General features: G+C 39.3%; 1 pseudogene; it reads right to left on the bottom strand.

Annotated features, from left to right (window-relative positions):
- Positions 1–18,327: 18,327 nt before the first annotated feature.
- LOC111141544 lies at positions 18,328–21,561 on the bottom strand (annotated as a pseudogene).
- Positions 21,562–26,124: the final 4,563 nt, after the last annotated feature.

Here is a 26,124-nt window from a genome sequence, read left to right as displayed (position 1 = left end):
AAACCATGAGGTCAAACCCCTGTTAATGTTGATATTGTGACCTCTTCCCATGAATCACAAAAGTTCTTTTAAAAAAAAAAGATTTTTATTAATTTATTTGACAGAGAGAGATCACAAGTAGGCAGAGAGGCAGGCAAAGAGAGAGAGGGAGCTCGATCCCAGGATCCTGAGATCATGACCTGAGCCGAAGGCAGAGGCTTAACCCACTGAGCCACCCAGGAGCCCATTCACCCAATGTTCTTAATGGCATCTAAAATGGTTAATCCTTTCCAGAAGGTTATTAATTTGCCCAGATATATCAGAGCAGATGAATCACTATCTATAGCAGTTACAGTCTTGTGAAATGTATTTTTTAAATAATAAGACTTGAAAGTCAAAATTACTCCTAGATCCATGGGCTGCAGAAGGGTGCTGTGTTAGCTGCATGAAGACAACATGAATCTCGTGTATCTCTTTCAGAGCTCCTAGGTGATCAGGGGCATTGTCAATAAACAATAATATTTTGAAAGGAATCTTTTTTCTGAGTCATAGATCTCAACAGCGGGCTTTACATATTCAGTGAATCTTGTAAGCAGATGTGCTGTCATCCAGGTTTGTTGGTAAATTTATAGAAAATAGGCAGAGTAAATTTAGCATACTTCTTAAGAGCCCCAGGATTTTTAGAATGGTCATTGAGCGCACTGACTTCAACTTAAAGCCACCAGCCGCATTGACCCCTAGCACAAAAGTCAGCCTGTCCTTTGAAGCTTTGAAGCCAGGCATTAAACTTTTCCTCTGTAGCTATGAAAGTCCGAGATGGCATCTTCGTCCAGTATAAAGCAATTTCATCTAAAATCTGTTGTTTACTGTAGCCACCTGCATGAATTATCTTAGCCAGATTTTCTGGATAACTTCCTGCAGCTTCGGGGCACCTGGGTGGCTCAGAGGGTTGAGCCTCTGCCTTCAGCTCAGGTCATGATCCATGGTCCTGGGATGGAGCCCTGCATCGGGCTCTCTGCTCAGCGGGGAGCCTGCTTCCCCCCTCTCTCTCTGCCTACCTCTCCGCCTACTTGTGATCTCTCTCTCTGTGTTAAATAAATAAAAATCTTGAAAAAAAGTTTAAAAAAACCAAACTTCCTGCAGCTTCTACATCATCACTCACTGCTTCACCTTGCAGTTATGTTATGAAGACACCTGTTTTCCTTAAACCTTTAGAACAAACCACTACTTGCTTTGAACTTTTCTTCTACAGCTTCCTCACCTCTCTCAGCCTTCACAGAATTGAAGAGAGTTAGAGCCTTGCTGTGGATTAGGGTTTGGCCTAAGGGACTGTTGTAGTTGGTTTGATCTTCTATACAGACGACTAAAAATGGTCTCCATATCAACAATAAGGTTGCTTTGCTTTCTTATCATTTGTGTGTTCACTGAAATAACACTTTTAATTTCCTTCAAGAACTTTTCCTTTGCACTCACGACTTGGCTAACTGTTTGGTGCAAGAGGCCTAGCTTTTGGCCCCTCTCAGCTTTTGACATGCCTTCCTCACTAAGCTGAATCATTTCTAGCTTTTGATTTAAAGTGAGACACATGCAATTCTTCCTTTCACTTGAGCACTTAGAGGCCACTGTAGGGTTATTAATTGGCCTAATTTCCATATTGTTGTGTCTCAGAGAACAGGGAGGCCGAAGGAGAGGGAAAGAGATGAGGGAACAACCTATTGGTGGAATAGTCACCGCACACACATTTATCAATTAAGTTTGCCATCTTACATGAGCACCGGTGGTGGCACCTCCAAACAATTACAACGGCAAAGATCACTGAACACAGATCACCATGACAAATACAATAATAATGCAAAACCTTGGAATATTGTGGGAATTACCAAAATGTGACACAGTGTCACAAAGTGAGCAAATGCTTTTGGAAAAATGGCACCAATAGACTTGCTCAATGCAGGGTTGCCACAAATCTTCAACTTGTAAAATATGTAATATCTGCAAAGCACAATAAGGTGAAGCAAAATAAAATGGGGAATGCCTATAATATCAAATAATGAGGAGTTCTGGGAAGGAAATAAATGATGTGATAGGGAATAAGAAGGGATCCCCTGAGAGAGGTCGGGAAGCCCTCTCTGAGGAGGAGACATTGAAATTCCGAGGACAAGAAGGAGATAACTAACAAAATGTAGAAGATGCTTGAAGTTTTTTTTTTTTTTAAAGATTTTATTTATTTATTTGACAGAGAGAGAGATCACAAGTAGGCAGAGAGGCAGGCAGAGAGAGAGAGGGAAGCAGGCTCCCCGCTGAGCCGAGAGCCCGTCGTAGGGCTCGATCCCAGGACCCTGGGACCATGACCTGAGCCGAAGGCAGAGGCTTTAACCCACTGAGCCACCCAGGCGCCCGAGATGCTTGAAGTTTTTGCTAAATCAAAAAAAAAGGGGGGAGAGGGGGAGATAACTCTATGGGGATCCACTTTAAAAAGCATTCCAGGGGCACCTGGGTGGCTCAGTGGGTTAAGCCTCTGCCTTCAGCTCAGGTCATGATCCCAGGGTCCTGGGATCGAGCCTTAGGACGGGCTCTCGGCTCAGCGGGGAGCCTGCTTCCCTCTCTCTCTCTGCCTGCCTCTCTGCCTACTTGTGATCTCTGTCTGTCAAATAAATAAATAAAATCTTTTAAAAAAAAAAAAGGCATTCCAAGCAGAAAAACAAAATGTTACTTTTGGGTTTTTCTTAGCTTGTGACCATCACCCCTTTCACATAAGAGTGTCTTTGATCCCTTCTGAGAAGTGATTAACTTCCCCTAACCCTCACCTTCCTTACCACTCAAATCACAGAATTTTCTTCCGCTGAACCCCACTGAAACTCATCTGAAGTTAATCTGACTGCAGCTGTTTTGGTGACTGAAGCACCCAATTTGTGGGATTAGAAAATCTGTGTGGTCCCTATGTCAGATAACACTTCCCTTCCCTATCTCTTTCAGAAGGACTAGGTCCTGCTCTCCTGTCTCTTGGGAGGGTCATCTCACCAGAAGACTCAGATGGAAATTTGCGGGGCGGGGGCGGGGGGGCAGTTCTCTGGACACACACCCACAGGTGCCTAACCTTAGAGTCTATCTCTTTGAATCCCAGGAATATCTCCCCACCCCTACAGCCATTCTGGGTACCCCTCCTCCACACTGTATGTTACCCTCCATTGGGCTTTTATGAGAGAGTCCAAAAGAGCTGGCATCCTCTCTTAGATGCAGAGCAGTTGCTAAAAGAGGCCAGAGGGCTTCTTGCCACCAGCGACATGAAATGCTCTTAGTAAGTTAGAAGCCAGAATCAAAACCATATGGTTTGCTTTGTAAAGATCACAGGGCCCGAAGAACTAGAGGAAGGAGGGCCAGCCAGGGGACAAGATTTTTGGGTAAGGGGGAAGCACCTACCCTAATTCTGACAACCTGTACTCAAAAGTATAGCCCTCCTGCCAAGGGGCCTCCTCTCCCTTGGACTTCTGGCCCACTTGGACTCTCCTCAAGCTCAGACAGGTGGAAGTTCAAACAAGAAAGGCTGGAAGAATGGGACTACTACTCGCAAGAACTTTTTAGGATTCCCTAAAAGCCTCCTGACAGATGCCCCCCAAATGGAAACTGTCCCTATTTGCTCTTGTCTCTAATGAACGGACATATCCCACATCTTAAAAATATTTAAGAAGCAGCCTTTTATCTGCTTGCTTACCATGTATCTAACTAGATTCAGGTTCTCTAAGAGGGGTTCTTAGACTTTTCCAAGCTGCTCCTGAAGGAGAATCCATAAGTATTATAAAGAAATTCAGGGGCACCCAGCTGGCTCAGTCAGTTGGGCTCCTGCCTTGGGCTCAGGCTCTAGGGGTCCTCGGATCAAGCCCCGTGTTGGGTTCCCTGCTCTGCCCGGGGCCTGCTTCTCCCTCTCCCTCTGACTGCTGCTACCCCTGCTTGTGCTCTCTCTCTCTCTGTCAAATAAATAAATAAATCTTTAAAAAAAAAGAAAGAAAGAAATTCATGCGAGTAACTCCTTATACAAGGATAGATTATATGGACCCACTCTGGCAAGCCTGGATTTGGATCTGCTTGGGACTTTAAATGTGAGGGTTTGTGTTAGTTCCAGTGGGTTCCTGTCCTTACTGATAGGTGAGCAGGGATTATTCCTGGAAACCTGGGGAGGAGATGCTGCATGCTTGGAGCTGGGGCAGCTAGCATCGTCTTTTCCTTTGCAGACCCAAGACCAGGGTACCTGAGGAAAGATTTAATCCTAATTCTCACTGTCCACTCACTACCTCCCTGCTCCCCATCTAACCCATGGCTTCAGTGGCTCTATGCAAAAAGCAGCATTTGTGGGCAAAGATCTATGTTCACATGTCCTCATGTGCATGCAGAAGAGTTTGGGTAGATGCCTTTGTTTTAGGGCCCAGGCTGACCCATAAATGGGAAGAACCTTCCAGGCAGCCCTTTGATATAAGAGAAGGATAAACCCTCAATGCCTTAGAATTGATAGCCTGCTCCATAAGCCTCTCCCATAATCTCTTCACCCAGGGCAGATCCGCAATATGCTGGGTCATAGAAGAAAAAGCAGAAGCAAAAAATAGGACAAACATTGGTTTTCCTAACTTTCTTCTATAACTATTTTCTTTGATTGTTAGGGGAACAAAAAATCTGATAAACAGGACTATTCTCCTTCTGGGCTGCTGTTGGAAGTCAGTGTTTACAAGGTTCTGGGTGATGAATGATTTGAGGGTAGGACTTTGTCTTAAGCTTCTTAAAGTTGCAAGGTTGACCCCTTCCCTGCCTGCCAGATCTCCTGGCTTGCTCTACTATATTTTAAGGTCAGAACATAGAACAAGCTCCTGAAGCCTTTGGGTTCCAAACATGCTCCTCAATACTAGCCATCAAAGACATGGCTTAAAAACTTGAAACATGTGGGGTGCCTGCGTGGCTCAGTGGGTTAAAGCCTCTGCCTTCAGCTCTGGTCATGATCCCAGGGTCCTGGGATGGAGCCCCGCATCGGGCTCTCTGCTCAGCAGGGAGCCTGCTTCCCCCTCTCCCCCACCTGCTTCTCTGCCTATTTGTGATCTCTGTCTGTCAAATAAATAAATAAAATCTTTGAAAAAAAAAACTTGAAACATGCACTCACAGGAGACTTAGAATAGCTGGAGGCAAGCCTTTGTTCATTTTCTAGTGTTATTTCTCATTGCCCTTGAAGAATTAGACACAGAACAGAAGGGACTGGCTATTTGGGGGCGTTTGGTGAAAGCATTGCCAGTTACATTCTGTTCAACCAAAAACACAGGATTAAACTAAGTTTCAGACAAGCTTGCCAGAGCACATTAGACATTGCTGGGTTGGCAGGATTCTTTTGAAGTTTTTGACTCATATAAGTTATAATTTTATTTTTACATGTTGTATACTTTCTTATATAGACCTCATCTTATTTAAGTTTCACAATTATACTATGCTTTGGAAAATGAAATTATGAATATCACAATTATATAGGTGAGGAAACAGACATAGAGATTAAATGACTTGCCCAATTTTATCTAGGTCTGTTACCAGAATCAGGACTACAATACCAATTTCCTAACTTCCTGTTCGGTGCCTTTTCCATTCTGCTTTAAGAGCAAATATCCTCCAAAAAGTTGCACTAAGACAGGAGTATTTGGCAGTCATTGGACTCCTTCCCTGGTCCCCATTATAATTGTGGGGTCTTTTTTTTTTCAAGGAAGAGTTCTCTTTTGCCATAATGTGCTCCCCCCAGGTTCATATGCTGTTCATGTGCATGGAACCCCACCATCACGTTACAAACCATTATCTCAATTCATTCCCCAGTATCTCCACTGGGGATAATATTTACCCACATGACTGATAAAGAAGCTGAAGCTCAGAGAAAGCAGATAAATGAGCTTAATATCCCAAGGCTTGTAAGTGGCAGAGCTGAAACCAGGATCTTCTAATATTTTAGTCCTCTTTCTGCTATACCCTAGAAACATTAGCCATGAATGGCATCAAACAGAGATCTTCTCCTCAAGACATAAATATATTTGTGGACTTTACCCACATGTGTCATATTCTAGGGCTGGGACACTACACAATATAATACAGATCCTCCAGTTTCTCCAGAAGGGCAAATAGTTCTCCCATTGGGTATCCACACATAAATATGTGAGCATGCTTGCATGGCTGTGCTGCTCCACCTCCCCCTGCCAGGGATTTGGTCACAGCTACAGCATCTTGACAACCTATTTAAACCAACCTATAGTAACTGGCAGCACAGAATCATTCCCTGGCAGGCTGAGTCATTGAGCCTCTGCAGACTTTGGAAGAGAGAATCATTAGCAGAAACATCCAAGGGGCAGGGTGGGGGGGGGTGCAGAAAGGTATGTAATAAATTCCATCCAGATGTTGGGATTGGGTTTTTTCTTTTTCTTTCTTTTTTTTTCCCCCTCCAATCGCACTGAAAGAGTGAACAAGTGGTTTTCACCTTATCAAGCAAGGTGGGAAGAACATCGTTTCCTTTATTCATGGGTGGGGCTGCACCAAAGGATTAAGAGGACTAACAGAATCTAGGTAGTTCAGAGTGACATCTGAATTATCAGCACTTTGTACACATGAAGGAATTAAACAGGTAAATAATATTGCAAATACTTCAGCAAAATCCAATTAGCAGTGTCCAAGTCCATTCCAATTTGCAGATTCCACACCATTTACCTATAGGGTAGACAGCCTCTTTTGAAATCCTTCTAAGAGATACGGTTGTGCAAATTGGTCCAACAAATAGCTGAATGTGCACGTTGCCCTGTTAGAGAGGGAAAGGCAGACCTAGCCATAAATACTAAATTTTATCTCATGGCCTGGTAGCTTTGTCATGCTTTATGGCTAATAACTGAGTCAGCAGGTAACTCAAAAAGTCCTCTCCAGCAGTTCAGGCTCTACTGGGGTTAACTTCTGCTGTGGAGCAGATCTTCCTAAGCTACAGCCTCAGCTGACATCCCTTTTACCCCACACCTGAGCTCCTGCTCCCTGAAAGGGAAACCTGAGTAAAGACAGCTGTGAAAGAAGCAGAAAAGGGTTCTTTCTGGCCGTGGCTGTTTCCGACTTCAGGGAAGTGGGCATTGAACTAAAAAGCAGTGCTTGGAGAGGACCAGGAAGTAAATGACACTGGAAAATGGGAAACAGGGAAGAAAGGACCTGACTTTCCTCCCCTCAGAGGTGTGCTTTGCAAGGTTTTTTTCATCTGGACTGGTGAGTCTTAAGATATATAGCCCTCAGACTACTTATTTGAGCAGGACAAGAGTCTTACCTGTTTAGTAGGTTAAATAAATAAGCCAGCAAACAAAAGAAAACATTTTTGAGATGTTTTTGCCGAATTCCTGTCAATTATTTGTAGCTCCCTTTAGACATGCTTGTTTTGGTGCTTTTAAGTTTTGATTAAAATCCCCAGTGGAAAATATGTTTCAAAGGAAAACAAAACAAAACAAAACAAAAATACCACCCCACACACTTCTACGCCTTGCGTTTTGACCCAGCCCACAAAACAATTGGAAGAATCTTTGCAGACCCACCAGAGATCCCTGGATTCACTTGGAGAATCATTGATCTAAAAACATCTTGATTTCAGAACCCTTCTTTTGACCTGGAATTATCTGTTATTGACCACAGAGAGCTGCTACTGACGACTCCTGGGACAGGGCCCTGTATAGTGAGAGGTGAGCCCCAGTGTGGGAAGAAGAAATTTCTTTCTCTTTCTCTTTCTCAGCGGGTGTTTTGATATAGTACACTATCTATGCTTAGGATATCTGTAGACTCAATTTCTTCTTCTCCTCCTCCTTCCTCCTTCTCTTTCCTTCCTTTTCATCTTCTTCTATTTTTTGTTTGTTTCTTCTATAGTAAAAATTTTCCCAAGCCCTTGGTGCCTAGATGAATTTTGCCTGGCACATTTCACTAATTGGAGTTTTGGAATCACAGTTTCTTATTTGTGTGCAGAATTTTTCTAAATAGCTAAGCACCTAATTATTGTAAAAGCAACTGGCCACCATCACACCCTGTAGACAGGTAGGTGAGATTGCATCAGAGAAGAGAAGGCTTCAGGTCTCTACCCTCCACTGTGTCAGAACTGGGAGCTCTGTTGAGATACATGTAGGAAAGAAGAACCTTCATGGAGGGAGCAGCCATGTTGCAATGAGTGGAAATCACAGATAATATGAAGAGCAAGTCCAGGGAGTAATGGAACCAGACCCTGGAAGCATGAAGTTAAAAATCTCCCAACCAAGCTGAACCCGGAGAATGAGATTGTTCCTTTGGCCAAACTGCTCTGAAAATAAGGGAAAAGACTGATTCACATTGAAGGTAAGGAGCGTATCTGCATCTCTTCTGCTTAAGCCACAGGGATCTCATTAAGGATTGGGACACTAACACCAATCGATGGCTTCACTCTGGGCACAATCCTCAGCAGGAAGGTCCCATGCAAAGGTAATTACCGGGAATAGTTGGGGGGTGGGGGGACACTATAGCCTTTTGATTTGATCACTCAAACATCCTGTCAGGCAGATGTAGAAAGGAGATCAACCCTTACCTTAAAAGAAGTAAATTGTTGGTTGAAGTATTTGGTTTCAGTATCTGTCAGGTTAGGCTTTGAAAGGCAGATCTGTGGTCTAGGAAACCACATACAGGATTCTGTTGCTTTGGAGCTCTGAAAATGCAACAATATAAAGAAATGTATAACTCAGATTGAGACAATTACTTTTAATTGGGTGTTTTACTATTGAGTGCATAACCCCCATTTTGTGGAAGTGGCCCTGGGTTAGAATGCAATCTTTCTGGAAAAGGACTGTTTCTGGTTCTTTAAGACCAACTGGAGGAATCTCAAAAGTTAAAATAACATAAAACTTGCCATCTCTTAGTTTTACCATGAATGTTTCTTTATTCCAATAAGTAACTAAGTATGAGTAAGCATTCTAACAAGGTGCTGTTACAGCCCGGCACCAGGAAGCAAAGAAGTCAAGTGTTCAGAGTTGGGCAAAAGAAGTAAAGATCCAGAACCATGATGCTGGTCCAAAAGAGAGAAGAGTTCTTATAAAAGAGAAATACAAAATAAGAACCAAAAAGATCAGATAGGGGTTGAGTGGAAGCGCCCAGGGTATCATCTTTGATTGAAATAAAAAAAAAATACAATTCAGAGAGGAAAATATACACAAAGAAATAGATTATGATTTGAGACAAAACTGACTTCAGTTGTGTAGGGAAGATTTATTCCGATTTGGGGGAGGACACTGGAAAGAACTGTAAAGTTAGAGGCATCCAACTGAAATACCTGTGTAGCTGAGTTTGGGGGCCAAAGTAGTTGCTCCATCCCTTAAAGATCTGTGTGTTGTTCATAAAGCAGCTATCTTGAGGAAAAAGAAGAAAAATGGGGGCATGGCAGAGGGCAGAGAGTTCCATAAGCCCCACTAATGGTCCCACAAGGCAGGATTCAGCCATAAATAGCCTCCTAGTTAGCCAACAGTTCTGTCTCCATCTGTTCCCCAAACCCTTGCTTACAGATTCTTTTTTTTATATTCAAGTCTCTTTGAATCAGCTTGAAGTAAAAGTACTAAGTTCAAAACATTCTATATCCATTCATCTGTTGAGCGAAATAAGTCAATCAGAGAAAGACAATTATCATATGATCTCCCTGATATGAAGAATTTGAGAGGCAACATGGCAGGCTTGGGGGGGTAGGGAAGGAAAAAATGAAACAAGATGGGATTGGGAGGGAGACAAACCATGATAGACTCTTAATCTCACAAAACAAACTGAGGGTTGCTGGGGGTGGGGGGTGGGTAGGGAGAGGGTGGTTGGGTTATGGACACTGGGGAGGGTATATGCTATGGTGAGTGCTATGAAGTGTGTAAACCTGGTGATTCACAGATCTGTACCCCTGGGGCTAATAATACATTATATGTTAATAAAAAATAAAAAATTTTAAAAAACAAAAATTCATTCTGAAACGGGATCCCACGTGTTATGTGTTTTACTCTTCCTTTGATTTTATTCTGCTTTTAAGTGCCACCAGGCCTCTCATTCCATAGTCAGTAATTGGGCTTTTAGAAGGGAGAAAAGTGGTTATTTAAAATTGTCTCCTTATGTTCTGTAGCCGCACCACCTGACATTTGCTTCCAGGGAAGTGTACACAGCAATAACTGACCGGATATCTGCTTTAGGTCTGTTCAACTGAAATAAATTAGGAAGCCATCCCCATCTTTGCCGTCACTATAAATTAAGGACACAGAGAAAAACTCACTGAACCCTAGTGAAGGCTTTCATAACTTAGAGCCTAGCCTCAGAGTGGTCGGGTGACCTGGCTCACAGGAGTAGCAGCTCACAAAGCCCAGGAGCTGAAATTAGGGGGCCAGTTGTTGGTACTGCATCTGCGCCTATCTGACTGGGAGGCTTTAATCTAGTCATTGACTTGCTTAGGGCTACCATCCTGTGCATCCAATGGGAAAATGAAGACTAGCTTCCCCTACTTACAAGGATGCTTGTGGGTAAGATGGCAACCAAAAGTAACTGCCTTTGCTGGGGTAGAGAGAGCTGGGTTAGACGGAGAAAGTACATTGTGGTAGCTAATTGCTACCACATGTCATTGCTTAATTTTTAAAATCCTCATCTTCCTCTTCCCTGGGCTCCTGAATGGTCCAGAAATACTTTTCTTTTAAGTAAAGCTTTCATGGAAGATTTTTGTGTTTTTATTGAACAAAAAAGTCTCTACCATGTGAACATACCCAGGAAACCAGAACCTAGATATAGAAATAGGACAAGGGGCACCTGGGTATCTCCGTTGGTTGGGCATCCGACTCTTGCTTTTGCTCAGGTTGTGATCTCAGGGTCGTGAGACTGAGCTCCCATGTTCGGCTTGGTGCCCCTTGCTCAGCAGGGAGTCTGCTTCTCTCCTTCTGCCCTTCCCCCAGCACACACGCATGTGCACACTCCCTCTCTCTCTTTCTCTAAGATAGATGGATGAATCTTAAAACAAACAAATGGGGGCGCCTGGGTGGCTCAGCGGGTTAAAGCCTCTGCCTTCGGCTCGGGTCATGATCCCAGGGTCCTGGGATCGAGCCCCACATTGGGCTCTCTGCTCAGCGGGGAGTCTGCTTCCCCCTCTCTCTCTCTGCCTGTCTCTCTGCCTACTTGTGATCTCTGTCAAATAAATAAATAAAATCTTAAAAAATTTTAAAAACAAACAAACAGAAATAGGACATTATCAGCACCCAAAGCCCCCTTAAGTCCTTTAAGTACTTTTCTCTCCAAGGGTAACCACTGACTGACTTCTAACACCATATTTAAGTTTTGCTTGTTTGAGGGGCCTTATATATATGTGTATGTACTTTTTTAATGTTATGACTTCTATTGTTTAATATTGGTTTGTAAAATTTGTTTATGTTACTTTACATAGTCATATTTTGTTTATTCTCAATGTTGTATAGTATTTCATGAATTAATATGCCATAGTGTGTTTATTCATTCCTTATTGGTGGATGGTTAGATTTCCTGTTGAAATCTGTTATGAACAGTGCTACTAGGAACATTCTTTTTTTTTTTTTTTTTAAGATTTTATTTATTTATTTGACAGACAGAGATCACAAGTAGGCAGAGAGGCAGGCAGAGAGAGGGAAGCGGGCTCCAGAGAGCCCAGTGTGGGGCCGATCCCAGGATCCTGGGATCATGATCTGAGCTGAAGGCAGAGGCTTTAACCCTCTGAGCCACCTAGGCGCTCTGCTACTAGGAACATTCTTGAGCAATTTTTTGATGAATGTATGAGTACATTTCTATTGAGTTATCTAGAAGTAAAATTGCTGAGTCACAGAACATATGTAAGTTCTGCCTTAATAGCCACTGCTAGTCTTCCAAAGTCATTTTCAAAAGTCCAAAATCATTTTACACTCATACCAGTCATGTCTGAGACTTCTGTTTTTTCTACATCCATATCAACATTTGGTATTGTCTGTCTTTTACATTTAGCCATTTTGGTGGGTATATTGTGGAATGCTTTTGTTATTAATTTTAATTTTTTTTAATTTTCTTTTTTATAAACATATAATATATTTTTATCCCCAGGGGTACAGGTCTGTGAAACGCCAGGTTTACACACTTCACAGCACTCACCATAGCACATACCCTCCCCAATGTCCATAACCCCACCCCCCCTCTCCCAACCCCCCCCATCAACCCTTTTAATTTTAATCTTCTTGATGACTAACAAAGTTGAACATCTTTTAATACATTTATATTGGCCATTTGGATATCTTGTTTCATGAAATATCATTAATTCTTGAGCCTGTTTCTTCTGTTGGATTATCTGACATTTTTATTGATCTATATAGGAGTTCTTTAAATATTATAGATACTTCTTGTGTACATGTTGCAAATATCATTTCCCGTAATGCCATCAAGTCGTACTGGAGCTTGAGGCAAAAGGAAACATCAGAAATACTGATACTTATCTTTATTTAAAATTTTGATATTTTGTTCATCATGGGAATTTTTTGCATTAATTATGATTTTTTAAAATATTGCATTAATATCTCACTTGTCTTGATTACTGAGTTTTGGGCACTGCCTTAAAAATTTATATACAAGCCACCTTGATATACACTTCAGTTGTACTCACCCTCATCCTAACTCTTATCCCATTCTGTGTCTTGTATTTTCACTCTTTTTTTTTTTAAAGATTTTATTTATTTATTTGACAGACAGAGATCACAAGTAGGTGGAGAGGCAGGCAGAGAGAGAGGAGGAAGCAGCTCCCTGCTGAGCAGAAAGCCCGATGCGGGGCTCGATCCGAGGACTCTGGGACCATGACCTGAGCTGAAGGCAGGGGCTTTAACCCACTGAGCCACCCAGGCGCCCCTCCTTTTTTTTTCTTTATAGATATCCAATTGACCGAGCATCATGTACTGAAAAGACTGTTAATTCCTCACTTTTATAATTAATCATTTGTTTATATGTGAATCTGGTTCTGGAATGTCTGTTCTTTTCTACTAGTCTGTTAGTCTGTCTTTGTGCCAATTCCATACTGTTACAATTATTATATATAATAAAATAACTTCTTTTCTGGTGTTCCCCAAAATTGTATTGACTATTCTTAAACTTCTGCATTTCCACATAAATTTTAGAATAACTTTTCAAATTCCACCAGAAAAACAAAGCCCTCCTGGGATTTTTATTGGGATTGTATTTAATCTATACATCAACATGGGAATCTTTATAATATTAAAATTAACTATCCATGAATATGGTATAGCCCTCCATGCACTGAAATCTTATTAAGATTTTTTTATAATGTTTTATAGTTTTATGTGTAGAGGTCTGGCATGTCATTCATTGGATTGATTCCATATTATTTTATATTTATTATAGTTGTGTAAGTGCCATGTTTTAATGTTTTTTTATTTTAATTTTTTAATTTTAATTCCAGTAGAGTTAACATACAGTGTTTTATTTGTTTCAGGTGTACATGTAGTGATTCAATAATTCTGTGTGTGATGTGGTGTCCATCATTAAGTATACTCTTTAATCCCCATCACCTATTTCACCCATCCTTACCCACACCTCCCTCTGGCAACCATCACTTTGTTCATAGTTAAGAGTCTGTTTTTTGGTTTCTCTCTGTATTTCTCTTTTCTTCTTTTCTTCTTTGTTTTATTTCATAAATTATACATACAAGTGAAATTACATGGTATTTGTCTTTCTCTCACTGACTTATATTGCTTAGCATTATATTCTACCTCCATCCAGGTTGTTGCAAATGGCAAGATTTTATTATTTTTTACGGCTGAATTATATTCCATTGTATATATATACCACATCTTCGTTATCCATTCTTCTATTGATGGACACTTGGGCTGCTTCCATAATTGGGCTATTGTAAATGATGCTGCTATAAACATAAGGGTTCATGTATCCCACTGAATTAGTGTTCTTGTATTTCTTGGGTAAATACCCAGTAGTGTAGTTACTGGGTCATAGGATAGTTTTATTTTTAACTTTTTGAAGACCCTTTCTACTATTTTCTAGAGCAACTACTGCAGTTTGTATTCCCACTAACAGTGCATGAGGGATCCTTTTCTCCACATCCTCTCCAACACATACTGTTTCTTGTGTTTTTTATTTTAGCCATTCTGACAGGTAGAGGTAATATCTCATAATAGTTTTTTTTTCCTATTGTAGTTTTGATTTGCATTTCCCTGATGATGAATGATGTTGAGCAACTTTTCATGTGTCTTTTGGCCATCATATGTCTTCCTTGGAGAAATCTCTGTTCATGTCTTCTGCCTATTTTTTAATTGGATTATTTGTATTTTGGGTTTTGAGTTTTATAAGTTATATATTTTGGATACTAACCCTTTATCAGAAATGTCATTTGCAAATATCTTCTCCCATTCCATAGGCTGCCTTTTAGTTTTGTTGACTGTTTCCTTCACTGTGCAGGTTCATTTTCATTTTGATGTAATCCCAATACTTTATTCTTCCTTTTGTTTCCTTAGTCTCAGGAGACCTATTTAGAAAAATGTTGCTATGGTCAATGCCAGAGAAATTACTCCCTATGCTTTCTTCCAGGATTTTTATAGTTTCTGGTCTCACATTTAGGTCCATAAACCATTTTGAGTTTAATTTTGTGTGTGATTAAAAAAAAAAAGTGGTATAGTTTCAGGGTGCTGGGTGGCTCAATTGGTTAAGCGTTTGCTTTCAGCTCAGGTCATGATCTCAGGGTCCTGGGACTGAGTGCCACATCAGGCTCCCTGCTCAGCAGGGAATCTGTTTCTCCTTCTCCCTCTGCCCTCCACCACAGTCGTGCTAGTCTCTCTCTCTCTTTCTCATATAAATAAATAAGTAAATAAATAACATCTTTTTTTTTTAAAGTGGTACAGTTTCATTTTTTGTAAGTAGCTGTCTAGTTTTCCCCAACACCTACTTTGAAGACTGTCTTTTCCCCATTGCATATTCTTGCCTCCTTTGTCAAAGATTAATTGGCCACACAATCACAAGATTATTTCTGGGTTCCCTATTTGGTTCCATTGATTTGTGTGTCTGTTTTTGTGCCAGTATCATATGGTTTTGATTACTACAGTTTTGTAGTATAACTTGAAATCTGAAATCATGATACTTCCAGTTTTGTTTTTCTTTTTCAAGAAAGTAGCTTTGGCTATTGGGGTCTTTTGTGGTTCCATAGAAATTTTAGGATTCTTTGTTCTACTTCTGTGAAAAATGTTGTTGGTATTTTGACAGGGATCACATTAAGTCTGTAGTTTGATTTAGGTGGTATAGGCATTTTAACAATATTTGTTCTTCCACTCCATGAGCATGGAATGTCTTTCCATTTGTTTGTGTTGCCTTTAGTTTATTTCATCAATGTTTTTTAGTTTTCAGAGGACAGGTCTTTCACCTCCTGGGTTAAATTTATTCTTTTTGGGAGGGGGTTAAATTTATTCTTAGGTATTTTATTCTCTTTGATACAATTGTAAGCGGGATTGTTTTCTTCATTTCTCTTTCTGCTGCTTCATTATTAGTGTATAGAAATGCAATGGATTTCTGTATATTGATTTTTGTATCCTCAAATTTGTTGAATTCATTTAACAGTTCCAGTAGTTTCTGGTTTTTTTAGGGTTTTCTGTATAGTGCATCAAGTCATCTGAAAATAGTGAAAGTTTTTTGGTCTTTTTTTATTAATTATTTTTATTGACATATAATGTATTATTTGCCCCAGGGATACAGGTGTGTGAATCGTTAGGCTTACACACTTCACAGCACTCACCATATCACATACTCTCCCCAATGTCCATAACCCAACCACCCTCTCCACATACACACCCCTGTCCCCCAGCAACTCTCAGTTTGTCTTGTGAGATTAGGAGTCTCTTACAGTTTGTCTCCCTCCTGATCCCATCTTGTTTCATTTTTTCCTACTCCCCAAACCTCCCACTCAGCCTCTCAAATTCCTCATATGAGGGAGATCATATGATAATTGTCTTTCTCTGATTGACTTATTTCACTCAGCATAATACCCTCTAGTTCCATCCACGTCATTGCAAATGGCAAGATTTCATTTCTTTTGATGGCTGCATAGTATTCCATTGTATATATACATATACCACATCTTTATCCATTCATCTGTTGATGGACATCTAGGTTCTTTCCATAGTTTGGCTATTGTGGACATTGCTGCTATAAACATTTGAGTGCACATGCCCCTTCGGATCACTACATTTGTATCTTTGGGGGTATATACTCAGTAGTGCAATTGCTAGGTCATAGGGTAGCTCTATTTTCAACTTTTTGAGGAGCCTCCATGCTATTTTCCAAAGTTGCTGTACCAGCTTGCATTCCCACCAACAGTGTAGGAGAGTTTCCCTTTTTCTACATCCTCTCCAACAACTGTCATTTTGTGACTTGTTAATTTTAGCCATTGTGACTCACGTGAGGTGGTATCTCATTGTGGTTTTGATTTGTATTTCCACGATGCTGAGTGATGTTGCGTACTTTTTCATGTGTCTGTTGGCCATCTGGATGTCTTCTTTGTAGAAATGGATGTTCATGTCTTCTGCCCATTTCTTGATTGAATTATTTATTCTTTGAGTGTTGAGTTTGATAAGTTCTTTATAGATTGTAGATACTAGCTCTTTATCTGATATGTCATTTGTGAATATCTTCTCCCATTCCGTCAGTTGTCTTTTGGTTTTGTTGACTGTTTCCTTTGCTGTGCAAAAACTTTTGATCTTGGGGCGCCTGGGTGGCTCAGTGGGTTAAAGCCTCTGCCTTCGGCTCAGGTCATGATCCCAGGGTCCTGGGATTGAGCCCCACATCGGGCTCTCTGCTCAGCAGGGAGCCTGCTTCCTCCTTTCTCTCTCTTTGCCTGCCTCTCTGCCTACTTGTGATCTCTGTCTGTCAAATAAATAAATAAAATCTTTAAAAAAAAAAAAAAAACTTTTGATCTTGATGAAGTCCCAATAGTTCATTTTTGCCCTTGCTTCTCTTGCCTTTGTTTCTAGGAAGATGTTGATGTGGCTGAAGTTGAAGAGGTTGCTGCCTATGTTCTTCTCAAGGATTTCGATGAGTTTTTGTCTCACATTGAGGTCTTTGATCCATTTTGAGTCTGTTTTTGTGTGCAGTGTAAGGAAATGGTCCAGTTTCATTCTTCTGTATGTGGCTGTTCAATTTTCCTGACACCATTTGTTGAAGAGACTGTCTTTTTTCCATTAGACATTCTTTCCTGCTTTGTCAAAGATTAGTTGACCACAGAGTTGAGGGTCTATTTCTTGGCTCTCTGTTTTGTTCCATTGATCTATGCATCTGTTTTTGTGACAGTACCATACTGTCTTGATGATTACAGCTTTGTAATAGAGCTTGAATTCAGGAATTGTGATGCCACCAACTTTGGCATTTCTTTTCAACATTCCTCTGGCTATTTGGGATCTTTCCTGGTTCCATACAAATTTTAGGATTATTTATTCCATTTCTTTGAAAAAAATTGATAGTATTTTGATAGGGATTGCATTAAATGTGTAGATTGCTTTAAGTAGCATAGACATTTTCACAATATTTGTCCTTCCAGTTCATGAGCATGAAATGTTTTTTTTTTTTTTCCATTTCTTTGTGTCTTTCTTAGTTTCTTCCATGAGTATTCTATAGTTTTCTGAGTTCAGGTTCTTTGCCTCTTTGGTTAGATTTATTCCTAGGTATCTTATCTCTGGATTTGGGGTGGAAGGGAATGCAAACAAGGAGAACGGGAATTTCTAATGTTCTGTTTCCTAACCTGTGTGATGAAGACAAAGTGCTGACTATTCTTTTTTTTTTTTTAAGATTTTTATTTATTTATTTGACAGACAGAGATCACAAGTAGGCAGAGAGGCAGGCAGAGAGAGAGGAAGGGAAGCAGGCTCCTCGCTGAGCAGAGAGCCCGATGTGGGGCCCGATCCGAGGACCCTGAGATCATGACCTGAGTTGAAGGCAAAGGCTTTAACCCACTGAGCCACCCAGGTTCCCCAGTGCTAACTATTCTTTGAATAATTTGTATATATAATTTAATGTAATTTAATGTGATTAGCATGATATCTTATTTTTAAAAATTTTACCATGATTTTTTTGAACTTAAACTTGTTAAGCACCTTCACACGCCTTCCCTTGCTTAACCATCTAATTAATACCCTTGAGATTTTCTCTTATAGTATTGTCTGTTTTTCTTTCACAAATCCTACAGTTTGTAATCATATACTTACTTGTTTATATGTTTTACTACCCATTTCTCCCACTAAGCTGCATGTTTCTTGAGAGCTGAAACTATGTTGGTTTTGTTTACCACTGTGCGATTCAAACAATTTCTTCTACATGAAGTTGTATATGGTTGAATTCTAGAGTTTTGAGAAATTTTTCATCCACAAAGATGAGTTTTGCCAAAGGTTGGAGGGGGAGGCTTTGCTAAAGCAGTTATACAAACACTGAAATAAGATAACATATAAATAGATCAACACAGTACATGGTGTTTGTAAGTACTCAATACATATCAGTATGTGCTGGTATTGGTGTCAGTTCTGCATCTTTTTATTTAACTCTAATTGTCTAAATTAATTCCATTCAAATTTGTTCATCAGGGGCACGAATTATGTTGTAGTCAATCTTTCTTGCTGCCCGGATATATAAATGAAGACTATTTTGCCAATCCATGAATAATGATTGTAACATAAACATAAACAGCTGAAAACCACGGAAGTCCAGTAGGGTTCAATGTACCTGTAATTTTCCTAGTGGAAAGAAAGATCCATAGATTTGGGTTAGAGGTTGAGAGATGAAGCACTCATTTGCTGATTCTAATTCTCAATCACAAGTGTCTTGGAATGATTTGTTTCACTATTTTAGAGACAGGGTAACATCTAAAGTCTTTTATCAAGACAAGTCCCCATTTAAAAAAAATAAGAAATTACACTAATACCAAATAAAGGGACAACTCTGTAAAATGGATTAGGACCCAAGAGTTGGTGGGGAAATAAATTTAATGAGTTTCAGCCGTCACTTGTTGTAATGAGATAAAATGAATAATAAATAGCAGATAAATAATGTACATTATATCATACATTATACCATTTGATATATATACCATTTTTGTTTTGATATATATACCATTTGATGTATATACCATTTTTTAAAAAATCATCTATTCATTGTGAGACGCATGCTAATATCAGGGATGGTAACATGAAAGAATGGTCAATGGCAATTGCAAGAATTGTTGACTGAAATTTGAAGAAAAATTCTTTCACAGATGTTAAAATATGAGAAAACATTTGTATATTAGAATCAACAAGATAAGGCATAAACACATAAAAATACTAGTCCCTGATATTAAATATATTTCTTAGTGTGGATTGTGGCCAAAACATTTGAAAGCTACTGCCCTATAAAATGTATTTTCTGTTCCTTAGATTAAAGTTGGATGGAATATTGCAAAATTATACACATATCAGACTGTGAAATTACAGCATCTATAAGAAATTCTTTGGTAAATTAAAACTAAAGTAACATTTCTAAAATTGACACAAAAAATTACACATATATTATGAAATTATCAGTCAAATTATAAACTGAATCAATATAAAACATTTACTGACCATGAAATATGACAGCTAGCTAATAGCTAATAATACTTGGACCAGTGAAAACTTTAATCCACCAAGCATGAAGAATGGACAGACATGTGGATTTCTCAGAATCACAGACTCCTGGAAAAAATATATCCGCTTTTTCTGTAAAGTATATAATTCATTGCCAGTTATGTGTAATCAGTTTTTAAAAACTTCCAATTACTAAAATTTGAGAATAATAATAACCATATAAGCTTTCAATAACAATTACTTCAGTTGTTCTAGAAAACACTGCTATTTTTGGCTCTGCAGAGTCAAGTGCAGAAGTGAGCAGATTGATAAACATCATGAAAAGAGTTGTAGAGAGGAACTAGAGCCACTCAGATGCCATTTGGTTCTCACTTGTCACAAACCACTCCTTGTTTTTCTAGTTCTTGGAAAACATATTTTATTGGAACAGAAAATGTCAGTGTGATCTGGCAACAATGTTCCTCTATGTGGGATGGAGTAATTATGTACAGTTTCTTGGTATCTGCTAATAGATTTTTCTCCTCAACGTCTTCATAGTTGCTTGCTTAAAGATCTCTAAACTAGCATGTAAGGAACAGACCAACAAAAGCGAGGGTTTGTGATTTGAAATCCATAGACCCCAGGGATTAACTGCAGTCTATAATTCACCTTAAATCGGGTGCTGATTTATGGCCAAACCACCCCACTAGCTCAGTTTTAATTGTATGGGCATGTTTTTCATGAATAAAGGCACCAGCAAGACTTCCTGCTCCTGAATTTAAATACTTGTAGGAGTACCAGCAAACAAAATCAACTCACCAGTCAGGTAAGCGGAGTTCAACATTTCCAACCACATGTGCTAGATCAAAGCCAACAAAACAACGCTCTGCTTGTCCAGCTCTTGTGATGGCAGATACATTAAAGAGCTATTCAGTGTTAAAATGCAGCCCACTGAAGAGGATCACTGCAATTGAGTCTCCTTCCTTCTCAATTACTTCAAGGATATCCTCTATACTCAGTCTTTTCTTCCCTCCTTGGCTTTATCATCCACATATTTTTCTCAGTATTAAGCCTATGAAATTGAAGCTGTGACTCAATAGCACAGTGATCTGAAGGGAAGGCTTTGGCTTTCAGAATTTTATACCATCTTGGTGTAGGCTTACACAAGGATAATAGCAGAAGATGTAAATGAACAGTCAAATCATTTATTAGGGCTATTTCTTTCTTATTGGCTCCTACAATGTCATTCATAAGGCCTAAAATAATCTCATCTCCTGTAATCCAAGGACATTTTCCTAGGCCGTGTCATGTGGTTTCTTTAAGGGTGGGTACTCAGCTTCCTATTGCCCTCCGGCTCTCCCAGAACCAGACACTAATTTTTAAAATTCCGGGTTTTAAGTCCCACTGATTGTAAGACCTTATGAAATTTGGCCCCTCACTTTCAAAACCGAATGTTATGGGGATTTGTCTTCCCTGTGTGGACACTCTTGTGTGATAGTCTGTTTCTCTCCCTTCTCCATGCCCAAGGCCCACTCTCCACACCCAGCTGATAGCAGAGGTGCATTTTGCTCCTTATTGTGTCTCTGTCCATCCTACCCTCTCAATGTGGTCTCTTCTTTACCTTTTGTTGTGGAGTTGTTCTGCCAGTCTTCGGGTTGTTTTCTTTTCTTTTTTTTTTTTTTATAATTTTTTTTTTAAGATTTTATTTATTTATTTGACAGAGAGAGATCACAAGTAGAGAGGCAGGCAGAAAGAGGGAGGGAAGCAGGCTCCCCGCTGAGCAGAGAGCCCGATGTGGGACTCGATCTCAGGACCCTGAGATCACGACCCGAGCCAAAGGCAGCGGCTCAACCCACTGAGCCACCCAGGCGCCCCTTCTGGGTTATTTATGTTGATGTGAGTGTTACCTAGTTATATCCATGGATCAAGGTGAGATTAGGGTCTTCTTACTCTCCATCTTCCCAGCCTCCTGTACTAAGTTTAGGAATCTGGAAGTATAAGTCCTTCAGCTCTGTTCTTCTTTTTCAAGATTATGTGGGCTGTTTATATTCCATGTAAATTTTAGGATGATGTTTTTCTATTTCTGCCAAAACATCATTGGGTTTTTGGTAGGGTTTACAATGAATCTATAGATCAATATTGACAATAATATTGACGTCTTAACAATATTAAGTCTTCCAATCCGTGAACATGAGATATGTTTCCATTTATTTATGTCTTTCATTATTTGTTAATTTCTTTCAGGAGTGTTTTATAGTTTTCATTTTTTAATTTAAATTTAATTAATTAACATATAGTGTATTATTAGTTTCAGGGGTAGAGTTCAGTGATTCATCAGTTGTATATAACACCCAGTTCTCGTTACATCACATGCCCTCCTTAAAGCCCATTACCTATTACCCCATCCCGACCCCTCCCCTCCAGCAACCCTAGTTTGTTTCCTATGACTAAGAGTCTCTTATGGTTTTTCTCCCTCTCTGATTACCTCTTGTTTTATTTTTCCCTCCCTTCCTCTCTGCTCCTCTGTTTTGTTTCTGAAACTCCACGTAACAGTGAGATCATATAATTATCTTTCTCTGATTCCCCTATTTCCCTTAGCATAATACCCTCTAGTTCTGTCCACATGGTTGCAAAGAGCAAGACTTAGGTTTTTTTGATGACTGAATAGTGTGTGTGTGTGTGTGTGTGTGTGTGTGTGTGTGTGTGTGTGTAATCTCACATCCTCTTTGGCCATGTGGATATCTGGGCTCTTTCCATACTTTAGCTATTGTGAACATTGCTGCTATAAACATTGGGGTGCAGGTACCCCTTTGGATCACATTTGTATCTTTGGGGTACATACCTAGTAGTGCAATTGCTAGTCATAAGGTAGCTCTATTCTTAACTTTTTGAGGAAACTCCTTACTGTTTTCCAGAGGGGCTGTACCAGCTTGCATTCCCAACAGTGTACAAGGGTTCTCCTTTCTCCACGTCCTTGCCAACATTTGGTGTTTCCTCACTTAATAATGGCCATTCTGACTGGTATGAGGTAGTATCTCATTGTGGTTTTATGATTTGTATTTCCTTGATGCCAAGTGATGTTGATCATTTTTTCATGTCTGTTGACCTTTTGTATGTCTTCTTTGGAGAAATGTCTGTTCATATCATCTTCTATTATTTGTTCCTTGGGTGTTAAGTTTGATAAGTTCTTATAGATTGTGGATAGTAGCCCTTTATCTGATAAAACATTTGCAAAAATCTTCTCCCATTCTGTAGGTTGTCTCTTGGTTTTGTTAACTGTTTCCTTTGCTGAGCAAAAGCTTTTTATCTTGATGAAGTCCCAATAGCTTATTTTTGCCTTTGTTTCCCTTACCTTTGGAGACACATCTAATTAGAAATTTCTGTGGCCAAGAACACAGTTTGTGTTCTCCTCTAGGATTTTGATGGATTTCTATCCCACATTTAGGTCTTTCATCCATTTTGAATTTATTTGTATATGGTTTAAGAAAGTGGTCCACTTTCATTTTTCTTCATTTGGCTGTCTAATTTTCCCAATACTATATGTGATGAGCCTGGTTTTTTCCCATTGGATATTCTTTCCTGATTTGTGATAGGTTAGTTGACCATAGAGTTGATGGTCCATTTCTGGGTTCTCTGTTCTGTTCCACTGATCTTTGTGTCTATTTTTGTGCCAGAATAATACTGCCTTGATAATTACAGCTTTGTAATATAGCTTGAAGTCCGAACTTGTGATGCCACCAGCTTTGGTTTTCCTTTTCAACTTTCCTTTGGCTATTTGGGGTCTTTTCAGGTTCCGTACAAATTTAAGGATAATTTGTTCTAGCTCTGTGGAAAATGTTGATGGTATTTGATAGGGATTGCATTGAATGTATAGATTGCTCTAAGTAGCATAGACATTTTAATAATATCTGTTCTTTCAATCCATAAGCATGGAATGTTTTCCATTTCTTTGTGTCTTCAGTTTCTTTCATGAGTGTTTTATAGTTTTCAGAGTGTAGTTTTCATTTTATAAGTCTTTCACATCCTTGGTTAAGTTAACTCCTAAGTATTTTATTTTAATTTTTTGGGAAGGGAATTATTTTTGTTCATTGTTAGTGTTTAGAAATGCAACTGATTTTTGTGTGTTTATTTTGTATCTTGCTTCTTTGCTGAATTCATGTATTGGTTTTAACAGTGCTGTGTGGAATCTTTAGGGTGTTATAAGATAATATCTGCAAACAAAGATAATTTTACTTCTTCCTTTCCAGTTTGGATGCTTCTTATTTATTTTTCTTGCCTAATTGCTCTGGCTAGAGCTTCCAGTAATATTTTAAAATAGAAGTGTTTCTGATTTTAGAGGAATAGTTTTCAGTGTTTTATCAGTAAGTATGATGTTTACTGTGGATTTTTCATATATGGCTTTTATTGTAGCCATGTATGAAATTATACTGAAATGTATGGAATTGTATATGCAACTGTTTTATATATGAAGTTGTATTGCAGTCTCCTTCTAGTCCCAGTTTTTTAGTGTTTTATTTTTAATCATAAAAGAGTATTGAATTTTACCACATGGTTTTTCTGTATCATTTCAGGTGATCATGTGGGTTTTTTTCCCATCACTATGTTAATATGCTGTTTAATATTGATTGATTTGGGGGCGCCTGGGTGGCTTAGTGGGTTAAAGCCTCTGCCTTCGGCTCAGGTCACGTTCCCAGGGTCCTGGGATCGAGCCCTGCATCTGGCTTTCTGTTCAGTGGGGAGCCTGCTTCCTCCTCTCTCTCTCTCTCTCTCTCTCTGCCTGCCTCTCTGCCTACTTGTGATCTCTCTCTGTCAAATAAATAAATAAAATCTTTTTAAAAATATTGGTTGATTTTTGCATATTGAACCATCTTTGAATTCCAGGGATAAATCCCACTTAGTCATGGCATATAATCTTTTAATGTGCTGCTGAATTTGATTTGTTAGTATTATGTTGAGGATTTTTGTATCAGTGTTTATAAGGGATATTGTTCTGTAGTTTCCTTTTGTCTTTGCCTGCTTTGATGTCAGGGAAATGCTGGTCTCACAGGAAATGTTAGGAAATGTTCTTTTCACTTTAATTTTTTGGGAAAGTTTGAGAAGGATTGGTAGTCTTAAATGTTTGGTAGATTTTGCTGGTGAAGCCATCCAGTTCAGAGGTTTTTGTTTGTTCGTTTTGGTTTTTTATTCTGTTATGTTAGTTACCATACAATATATCATTAGTTTTTGATGTAATGTTCCAAGATTCATTGTTTATGTATAACACCCAGTGCTCCATGCAATATGTGCCCTCCTTAATACCCACCACCAGGCTCACCCATCCCCCCAACCCCTCCCCTCTAAAATCATCAGTTTGATCCTTGGAGTCCACAGTCTCTCATGGCTCATCTCCCCCTCCAATCTCCCCACTCTTCACTTTGCCTTTCCTTCTCCTAATGTCCTCCATGTTATTCCTTATGTTCCACAAGTAAGTGAAACCACATGATAATTGACTTTCTCTGTTTGACTTATTTCACTCAACATAATCTCCTCCTGTCCCACCCACGCTGATCCAAAAGTTGAGTAGTCATCATTTCTGACAGCTGAGTAATATTCCATTGTATATATGGACCACATCTTTATCCATTTGTTTGTTGAAGGGCATCTTAGCTCTCTCCAGAGTTTGGCTATTGTGGACATTGCTGCTATGAACCTCAAATCTATGGCCAAATAATCTTCAACAAAGCAGGAAAAAATATCCAGTGGAAAAAAGATAGTCTCTTCAATAAATGGTGCTAGGAAAATTGGACAGCAGTTTACAGAGTTTTTTTGTTTTGTTTTTTGGGTTTTTTTTTTTGCTGGAAGATTGTTTATTACTATTCAATCTCCTTATTAGTTATAGATCTATTCAGATTTAGTATTTTTTTGTGATTTAGTCTTGAAAGGTTTTGTGTTTATAGGAATTTTTCCATTTTATCTAGGTTATCCAACTTGTTGGCATACAATTGTTCATAGTACTCTCTTAAATCTTCTTTATTTCTATAAAATTGGTGGTAATGTTCCCACTTTCTTTATGATTTTAGTAACTTAAACCTTCTCCTTTTTTTCTTACTCCCTCTAGCTAAAGGTATGTCAATGTTGCTGATCTTTTGGAAAAACGACATTTGGCTTCATTAATTGTCTCTACTGTTTTTTCTATTTATCTCTGCTCTAATCCTTATTCTTTTTTTAAAATTTTTAATTTTTTTATAAACATATAATGTATTATTAGCCCCAGGGGTACAGGTCTGTGAATTGCCAGGTTTACACACTTCACAGCATTCACCATAGCACATACCCTCCCCAATGTCCATAACCCCACCACCCTCTCCCGACCCCCCTCCCCTCGGTCACCCTCAGTTTGTTTTGTGACAGAAAGAGTCTCTTATGGTTTGTCTCCCTCTCGATCCCATCTTGTTTCATTCATTCTTTTCCTACCCCCCAAACCCCCCACGTTACATCTCCACTTCCTCATATCCGGGAGATCATATGATAGTTGTCTTTC

Source organism: Enhydra lutris, unplaced genomic scaffold (assembly GCF_002288905.1).
Source record: "Enhydra lutris kenyoni isolate GAN:26980312 unplaced genomic scaffold, ASM228890v2 scaffoldscaffold6, whole genome shotgun sequence".
Classification (NCBI taxonomy): Eukaryota; Metazoa; Chordata; class Mammalia; order Carnivora; family Mustelidae; genus Enhydra; species Enhydra lutris.
Note: the sequence above shows the minus strand (reverse complement) of the source record. Positions and strands in the feature narration are given on the sequence as shown.